The following is a 10070-nucleotide window of genomic DNA, read 5'->3' as shown; positions in this document are numbered from 1 at the left end:
CACTGCCCACTCTTGTGCCATTTTCACCATTGTTGTTATGTTTGAGTCCATTGTTGCTGCCATTGAATCAATCCATCTTGCAGAGAGTCTTCCTTTTTTTCATTGACCCTCCACTTTTTAAAGCATAATAATTCTTCTATGGGGATTGGTTCCTCCTGACATGTCCAAAGTGTGAAAGACAAAGTCTCACCATCCTCACTTCTAAGGAGCATGCTGGCTACACTTCTTCAAAGACAGATGTGTTTGTTCTTCTGGCATCCGTGGTGCTTTCTACATTCTTCTCCAACAGCATAATTAAAATGTATAGATTCTAATTACAGTTTTCTTATTATTGTCCAACTTTCATATGTATATGAGGTTATTGAAAATATCATGCCTTGGGTCAGACACCTTAGTCCTCAAACTGCTATCTTTGTTCATGAATGCTTTAAAGAGCTCTTTTGCTGCAGATTTGCCTAAAATAATATGTCTTGTTTTCTTGGTTTCTGCTCCCATGAGCACTGATTGTGGATCCAAGCAAAATAAAATTGTTGACAACTTCAATCTGTATCTACTTATCATGTTATTTATTGGTCTAGTTAGTTGTGAGGATTTTTCTTTTCTTTATACTGAGGTACAATCCATGCTGAAGTCTGTAGTCTTTGATCTTCATAAGTAAGTTTTTTTTGTGTATTTTTTTTTACTTTTTATTGTGAACTGAGTAAAGATTTAGAGAACAGATCATCAGGCCCACATTCAACAAATTATACACTTCATGCCATTACAATGATTGCAATCCACTTCATGTATCATCAGTGAACAGTATTTACCTCTATTCACTTTATTTTTTTCCCTCCATCCCACACTCTACCCACTTTGTAACCATCAAAAAATGTTTCATTTAGCATAAGAATCTTTTTTGTTGTTGTTTAAAATGTCCATGCTAGTTTTATTAATAAAAACAATGCCAAGTTAGACAATTAAAACAATTAAAGTCTCTTTATATTCCATAAAATATTACAGAAAAGCTTATTTGTGTTTTAATAAAAAGACTATCATTTTAGGACAGGCAGCAAACAGCAACTCTGTAGTTCATGGTTTTGTGTATAAATTCTAGGAGACTACTTTCTGCCTGTACCAAGTTCCTTTTTCTTCTTATAAAAAAAGAACTATTAAAACTGATTGACAAAAAAAATAAATAAAAAATTGACAACATTTGAGTTAAAAAATTGTTAAAACATTTAAATTAATTTAAACTTTATAACAGATTACAGGAAGATGCTTATGAAACAAATACAACATTTGTTTTAGTACATTATTTTTAAATGATAGATTTACAAGTTTGTAAACAACTATACAATAAAGTTTCCAAACTGCCTATAAGAAATCAGGCAAATTTTACCATAAGCAATAACCCATTCCAAGCCTCCAAGATAGTCTATATAGCTGCACTAGTATGGCAGTATACTTTTACCAAATAAAAACAAGTAAAAAACAAAACAAAAAATCTTCTAAATTTGCATGCTACAACACAAGTGGGGGTGAGAAGGGAGGGGCTATAAACTTAATGAAATCACTAGTCAATGTAATTTAAGGGTATGGTGCTGTAGATTAATGCGCTGGACTGCAAGGGTGGTTTGAACTGCAAGGTCGGTGGTTCAAGCTCACCAGCCGCTCCTTAGAAACCCTATACAGGGTCGTTAAGAGTTGGAACAGACTTGAGGGCACTTAACAACAAAGTCATAATGGAGTTCTGGTGTGGTGCTATGGGATAAGCACTGGGCTGTAAGGTCCATTTGAACCACAACATTGGTGGTTCAAACTCACCAACCGCTGGTTGGAAACCCTATACAGGGTCGCTGCAAGTTGGAACCAACTCAATGACACTTAATAACAAGTCATAAGTAGAGCTTTGCTATTCTGCTTGGTTCTTCTTTGGACACTGCGTGATTTAATAAAATAAAAAACTCTTGATGTAACCTTAATATCCATCATTTAGTGGCACCACTCAGAACACACAGCAAAGAAATACCTATTCAGTATATAATTTTCCACAAGATGATAGCGTTTTATTTTATTTCCATTGGTGTGGATGAAGTACAATACTTTCTCACAAACCTCCATTGAAAAATGCCTCAGGCCCTTGCCATTCTTCTCTCCTTTTCTGTTCCGTTTCCACTTGCTGTACAATGTTGACATTGGACTGTACAAACAGCTATTAATGAAATTACACCTTTTCCAGGACTAAGATTCTGGTCTATAAAGACTTTAGTTCTCCGTTGGCTTCAAGTAGACCAACATATTTTGCCATATAATCAGATCTGTGAAATCAATTCTATAAATGTTCACCCTCTAGTGAAGAAAAAATGATTTCCAACTGTACATGGGCTGCACTCACAGAGTACCGCCAAGGAAACATCGTGTCAAGAAAATATTTTTAAAGTTTTACAACAGTAGTCTCAGTTTGTATTTGTCCTTTTGTGATTGACTAATTTCCCTCAGCATAATGTCCTCCAGGTTCATCCATGTTGAGATTCTTTGTTATTCTTCAACGTTGTGTAATATTTCATTGTGTATATGTACCAAAGTTTGTTTAATCAGTCTCTTGTTGATGGGCACTTAGGCTGTCTCCATTTTTTTGCTATTGTGATTAGTGCCGCAATGAACATAGGTGTGCATCTATTTAGATGTGTCACAGCTCTTATGTCTTGAACATATATAATAAGCAGAGGAATTGCTGGGTTATATGGTATTTCTAGTTCCAATTTTTTGAGAAAGCACCATATTATTTTCCTCAAAGGTTGCACCATTTTACATGCACACCAGCAGTGTAGGAGGGTTCCAGTCTTTGCGTATCTGTGACAACATTTGTCATTTTCTATTTTTTGGAACTTTGCTATTAATCCTGAAGTAAGATGATTATCTCAAGGAGCTCTGGTAGCATAGTGATTACGAATCGGGCTGTGAATGGCAAGGTTAGCAGTTCAAAACTACCAGCTGTTCCACAGGAGAAAGATGAGGCTTTCGGCTCCCGTAAAGATTTACAGCTTCGGAAACCCTGTACAGGGTTGCTATGAGTTGGAACCAACTCCATGGCACATAACCACCATCACCACCAAGATGATACCTCATTTTTGTGTTGATTTGTATTTCTTTAATGGCTAATGATCATAAGCATTTTTTCATGTTAGCTGCTTGAATATCTTCTTTGGTGAGTGTCTTGTTCATATTCTCTGCCCATTTTTTAACTGGATTATTTGTCTTCTTGTTTAAGCACAGAAGTTTTCTATAAATTTTGGAGAGTTGTCCTCTGTCTGATATGTCAGTGCCAAACATTTTCCCCTCCAGTCTGTGGGCTCTCTTTTTATTGTTTTGGTGAAATCCTTTGATGCATGTAAATGTCTAATTTTTAGGAGGTCCCAGTCATCTATTTTGTCACCTGTTTGTGTGTTTTCAATTATGCTTGATAGTAAATTTATGCCACATATCAGAACTCCTAAGTTTGTCCCTATTTTTTCATTGATGATCTATATGTTATTGTTGTTGTTAATTGCCATCAAGTTGGTTCCAACCCATAGCAGACCTGTGTAGGGTTTCCAAGGTGCAGCTGATGAGTTTGACCCGCCAACCTTGTGGTTCAAACAGATTTTGCAGTGCAGCGCATTAACCCACAATGCCACTAGGTTTTACATTTAGGCCTTTAACACACATTGAGGTCAATTTTGTATAGGTGTGAGATATGGGTCTTGTTTCTGCAAATGGATTTCCAATTTCTTCAGCACCATTTGTTAAAGAGACTATCTCTTCTCCCATCTAGTGCACTTTGCCCCTTTGTCGAAGATCAACTGATCATAGGTGAATGGATTTATTTTTGAATTCTCAGTTATGTTCCATTGATCTATGTCTTTCATTGTACCAGTACCGGGCTGTTTTGACTACTGAGGCTGTGCAGTCAGTTTTGAGATTGGGAAGTGAGAGGCCTCCTACTTGCTTTTCTTTTTTAATAATGCTTTCCTTATCTGGGGTCTCTTTCCTTTCCATGTAAAGTTAGTGATTAGTTTTTCCATCTCTTTATGTATAGATTGCTTTGAGTAGTGTTGACATCTTCACAATGTTAAGTCTTCCTATTGATGAGCAGGGTGTATTTCTCCACTTCTGCAGGTCTTTTTTGGTTTCTTGCGGTAATGTTTTGTAATTTCTTTGTGTAGTCTTTTGTTTCTCTGGTTAGATTTATTCTCAAGTATAAATTTTGGGTGGCTAATGTAAAGGTATTGTTTTCCTGGTTCAACTTTTGAGAGCTGAGCTCCATCTGATGTCAGCAATGATGTCCCTTGTTCCACGTCTGGTCTGACTCCAGCTTGAAACTTTGGCTATTCCCTGTCAACGTGGTGTTGCAGTCGTTTTTGAATCATCTTTAGCAAAATTTTACTTGCATGCAATATTAATGATGTCCAGTGATTTCCACATCCCATTGGGTCAGCTCTCTTTGGAATGGGCACAAAGATGGATCTCTTCCAGTCAGTTGGCCAGGTAGCTGTCTTTCAAATTTCTTGGCATAGATGAGTAAGCACCTACAGTGCTGTGTCAGTTTGTTGAAAGATTTCAATTTGTAGTTCATCAATTTCTGGAGCCTTGTTTCTTGTAAATGTCTTCAGTACACCTTGGACTTCTTCCTTCAGTATAATTAGCTCTTGATCATAATGGTACCTCTTGGAATAGTTGAACATTGACCATTTCTTTTTGGTACAGTGACTCTGTGTATTCCTTTAATTTTCTTTTGATGCTTTCTGTATCATTCAATATTTTGCCCATAGAATCCTTCAGTATTTCAAGTTGCAGCTTGAATTTTTTTCTTCAGTTCCCTAGGCTTCAAAAATGATGATCGTGTTCTTCCCTTTTGGTTTTCTAACTCCAGGCCTTTGCATGTTTCATTATAATATTTAACTTTGTCTTTTCAAGCTGCCCTTTGAAATTTTCTGTTCAGCTCATTTACTTCCTCATTTCTTCTACTTGTTGCTTTAGCATCTCTGTGCTGGCAAGTTTTAGTCTTTTCAATTATTCATTTTGGTCTTTTCCTTTTTTCTAATCTTGTTAATGACCTTTTGCTTTCTTCCTATATGATGTTCTTGAAACTATCTCACAACTTTTCTGATATTCTCTCATCAGTATCTAATTCATCATCTAAATTTATTGGCTAATTACATTTCTTCTGTTGAATTGTTCTTTTCTTAGTTTTCTAAGTAGTTTTGTTTGTTGCTAAAAAGGACCTTCTCTACCTTAAGGATAAAAATTTATTTGCTTATTAATTTCTTCTAATATATTTTTGCTTGATAGGTAACTTTAAGAATTTATGTTTGCACAAAGATGGTGCAAATTAAATTTCTTCATAAATGCAATTTATTATTGGTGAAAGTTTAGTCAACAGATTTACTGACTGATCACTTTGATGTTGGAATTGTGTTAGCTGCTAGAGAGATGATGGTGAACAAAATATAAGGTCTCTGGGGCCTTGTTAAAGCTCATATTCTATAGGTGAATAAAGAAAGCAAACAAGTAAACAATCCAAACTAAATTATTATGGGTTCTAATAATGACTATGAAGGAAATAAGCAAGGTGCTATAGAATGAGTCATAAAAATGGTCACTGCAGGCATTAATAGAAATAGACAAAGGACGTGTACACAAAACAGTCCTATTGAATGGATCTACCATCATTTACATAACTATTTTCCTACCTGTTGGATTTGTAGATTTCTTTCACATTTTCATCATTTTATTGCTAAAAATCTGTTAAAGACAAGTCCCTGCATAAGTTTATTTCCTTGGACTTATTTCCTAGAAATGAAGTTACTAGATAAGAACAATCAGAATAATGCCAAGAGTTAAAATATACTAAGCCAACAATAGAAAGTGAAGTTTATTTAATATACAATTTATAAACAGGGATAACATTTTGAGTTGTTGTTAAGTGCTGTTGAATCAGTTCTGACCCATAGTGACCCTGTATAGGGTTTCCAAGGAGTGATTGATGAGCTTGAACCACCAATCTTACAGATCAAACTGACTTTGCAGTCCAGAGCATCAGCCCACAGCGCCACACCAGGACTCCAACATATTGATCAGGGAGTCAAAAATGTCCCCAAGAGGAAAGAACTTTCAAAGATTGTTTTTTAAAAAAGCTTTTATTGTGACTTTGAAAGACTTTATATCTCATCTTGACATTGCCATGGAAACAAGGTCAAACTCCTCCCTCTCAAATAAATAAAATTTAAACCCATTGTCATTCAGTGGATTCTGGTTCTTACTGATCCTGTAAGACTGCTTCCTAGGTTTCTGAGACTGTAAATCTTTTTTTTTTTTTTTAGTTTTTATTGTGAATTGAGTGACAGTTTATATGGGAGAACATCAGCTTTACATTCATCTTGTTGTATTTCATTTCACTGTAATGATTACAATCCCCTCCATGCATCCTCAAACAACCAAAAGATACACCCCACAAGCCTGTCAGCACACAGCCCCTCTCCCTCCCTGAGTCCAGAGTCCCCAGACGCTCCATCTCTCCACATCATTGTCTCTGCCTCCATCTCTGGCATCACTGTTTCTCTGGATAGGGTCTTGTACTCCACTCTTCTACCTTGATGGTCCCAGGGTCCTCTGCTCCTGGACTGCAAAACCAACCACTCCTCTCCTTTTGTTACAAAACATCTACCTTTACATTTGCAACCCTCACAGTCAGTCCTGATAGTACTTATTCACTATTGAACCACAGAGTCTTATCCCCATCTCCTTTCATCAGCTCCATCCAGACAGGTTGGAAACCACTTAGTGGACATTCTACCTTCCCTCACACCTTCTGGAACTAGGCTCCCTCTTGAAAGTTTGTAAGCCAGTCACTTCTTGCCTTTGTAGCCCCAACATTTTGGGTAGCCAATGTCTAAGTTGCCCATCCCTGTCAACTCTGTGTATGGAGGGGGTGGAAATGATCCTCTTTTGAGCTACTATATCCTTAAGTATAGGAGTCCTGGTGTGGCGCTGTAGGTTAATGCGTCAGACTGCAAAGCTGTTTGAACTACAAAGTTGGCAGTTCAAGCTCACCAGCTGCTGCTCCTTGGAAACCCTTACAGGGTCACTATGGTTGGAATCAACTCGACGGCACTCTACAACAACAACATCTATAAGCATAGGTCAAATTGTAGTGGATTATTCTTTTTTTCCTCTTCTTTCTGTAGTAGAGTTCTGATCATCCAGCCATTGAAGGCAAGTCAAGTGGGTATTATCTGCAAGTATGGGTGTTCTTGTGCATGCCCTCACTTCATATTAGCTGGACGCTCACTCTATGCTCTAGTCCTCTGTGGCCATGTCCCTTTCTCTGGGCTCAGGAGTCCCCTGGTCTTGACATACTACTGGTCAATCTGGTCTCAACCCAGGTTGACAGGAGTCTATTGAACGTGGTCGGACTTAGCTCACAATTTCATTGCTGTTTTTCCCCCACTTCCCCTTATCGGTAGACCAATATAGTTACCAGTCAGAGTGCATGTCTGCTTGTGTATTCCCAGTGAGTTTTAGTCTTGGAAGGGGGTTTGCCCTGAGGGGACCCGACCACTCGCCTTGATGTCTCCTGGGTGAGCAACTTGCTTGTTCTTGCAGTAGTCAGTTGGCCTGCTGTTATTGTTTTGTATTTTTCCTGCCAGTTTTTCTGTCAAGAAGTATCTTCTGTTCTAGCTGCTCAAGGATGGTCTGCTTGTCCTTTCAAGTGGAGATTTCCCACTTCAGAAGATTCTGGATGGGGATCAGTATTCCACCTAAGGTCTTATGCAATGCAAAGTCTCTGCATGAAGCCTCCTTCACTGGGCAAGTTCTAGACCCATTTTAGGTATTCCAATCAGTTATAGGCAGAAGACGGACTTACAAGCTTCTATCGTGATGTTTTTGGCTATTCCTTTCTCTCTCCCTCAAGTGTCTATTTTACAATAGTAAGCAAGGGAAATCAAGATTCATATGATGCCAAGCATCTTAACAGTATTTCCCCTCTTTTACCCATTCAAACCATGCCTCAATCTCTGTATCCCATAGCCCTGTTGTTCCAAGGTTGAACATACATCATTCTTTATCTCTGTCCCACTTAGCTCATGCAAACCTGCCTAAATGTTCTCCCATCTGCCTTGTTCTTCTATTCCCCTCCCCCTTCTTGTGTATTGGCCGCCTTCCCCAGCACCCAAACTATCCTGTGTCTATTCTCTACACTGTGCTCCACCTTCCTCTCACTCCACTCCTTGCCCCACCCAATACACCTTGGTAACCAGCAAGAATTTTTTTTCTTCCCCTTTTAGTGTGGATACTTTTTCTTAAGCTTTTACAATAATGGTCCTATGCAGTATTTCTCTGTTTGTGACTAACTTCACTCTGGTAGTGTAGTGGTTACAAATCAGGCTGTGAACTGCAAGGTCAGCAGTTCGAAACTACCAGCTATTCTGAGGGAGAAAGAGAGGCTTCCTGCTCCTGTAAAGATTTACAGCCTCGTATACCCTGTACAGGGTCACTATAAGTCGGAACCAACTCCAACGGCACACCACCACCACCAGTTTCCCTCAGCATTAATGTCCTCAAGGTTCATCCATGTTATGCAGTGGCTTGCAGCTTCCTTGTTATTCTTCAAGGTAGCATAATATTCCATTGTGTGTATGTACCAAAGTTTGTTTATCTATTTTCCCATTGATGGGCACTTAGGCTGTCTCCATCTTTTTGCTATTGTAAATAGTGCTACTATGAACACTGGTGTGCATATATCTACTCATGTTATGGCTCATATTTCTTGTGGCTAAATACCAAGTAGAGTTATTACTGGATCATAAGGTATTTCTATTTCCAACTTTCTGAGGAAGCACCGTATTGTTTTCCAGAGTGGTTGGACCATTTTACAATCCCACCAGCAATGTAGCAGAGTCCCAGAGACTGTAAATCTTTACAGTAGCATGCAACCTTATCTTTGGCCAGCGGTGATGAGGTGAATATGAGCCATGACCTTTTGGTTAACAGCCCAATGCTTGACCCACAGAGTCACTTTTGCTCCTTCGAAGCAGGGCCAGAACAGAGTTTGCAGAATAACAATTTACTTTAAAAATTCATAAGGTTCTAATCTTAATTTAGGAGTTACTGTTTCTTGAAACTGACTACACATAATTCAAGTGTAAAATATCTAAGGTAAAATGGTCTTTTTAATGTATCTAGACCCTTGTGTGACTTAAAGGTCTTTTATGAATCAATTTTCTCAAGGATTTTGTTAAACCTTGAACCTTGAGAAAACTGGTTCCTAAATTTGTTTCTCACAAGTTACAAGAGGGATTGCCAATGCACTCATCAAAGAGAGCAAGGAATGGGAAAAATAACTGTCATGACATGTAAGGGCTCAGGAAAAGAAAAAGGTAAGTGTAATTGATCTGGTTTAGGTTAGGAGCTGCAGGATGACAAGGGCTAACATCTGCACTAGATAAGAAAACCTGGATTTAAATCCCATCTTTCCACGGGAGAAAGATGAGGCTTTTTACTCCTGCAAAGATTTACTGCCTCGGAAACCCTATACAGAGTCGCTCTGAGTCAGAACCGTCTCAATGATACTTAGTAACAAGAATCCCATCTTCTCCACTCCTTCACAGGTTATAGTCCCTTCTCAATATGGAGTTCCCTTAAATTTAGGTAGGTTTGGCTGAGGTTTTATCTATTCCGTCATCTAGGTTCAGACCAAACGTTCTTTGGCCCCGCGAATCAAATCAACAGCTTCTAGAATTGGTGTACTAGGGAATGGATTGAAAGGGCTTCAGTCTCCAAACGCCAACTAATCACTCGCAGGCACTTCCGGTAGCCTAGACAAAGAATTTGCGCCCCAACTACCTCACTTCCGGATACTTAAACCGGCTCATTAGCATTCTGGGTCGGTGAACAGCAGCCCCAAGACTTCGATATTGCAACTGCGCATGCTTCCAGCGGGTGAGGAGCGGGGCGGGGCACTGAGTGGGGCGGGCCTGAAACCTGACTTGTCTCGCGGTCACTGGGCCGGCTCTAGCGCGCGAGGCTCGGGGGCGGCGCGGGGCGGA

Source organism: Chrysochloris asiatica, unplaced genomic scaffold (genome assembly GCF_000296735.1).
Source record: "Chrysochloris asiatica unplaced genomic scaffold, ChrAsi1.0 scaffold00219, whole genome shotgun sequence".
NCBI lineage: Eukaryota > Metazoa > Chordata > Mammalia > Afrosoricida > Chrysochloridae > Chrysochloris > Chrysochloris asiatica.
Note: the sequence above shows the minus strand (reverse complement) of the source record.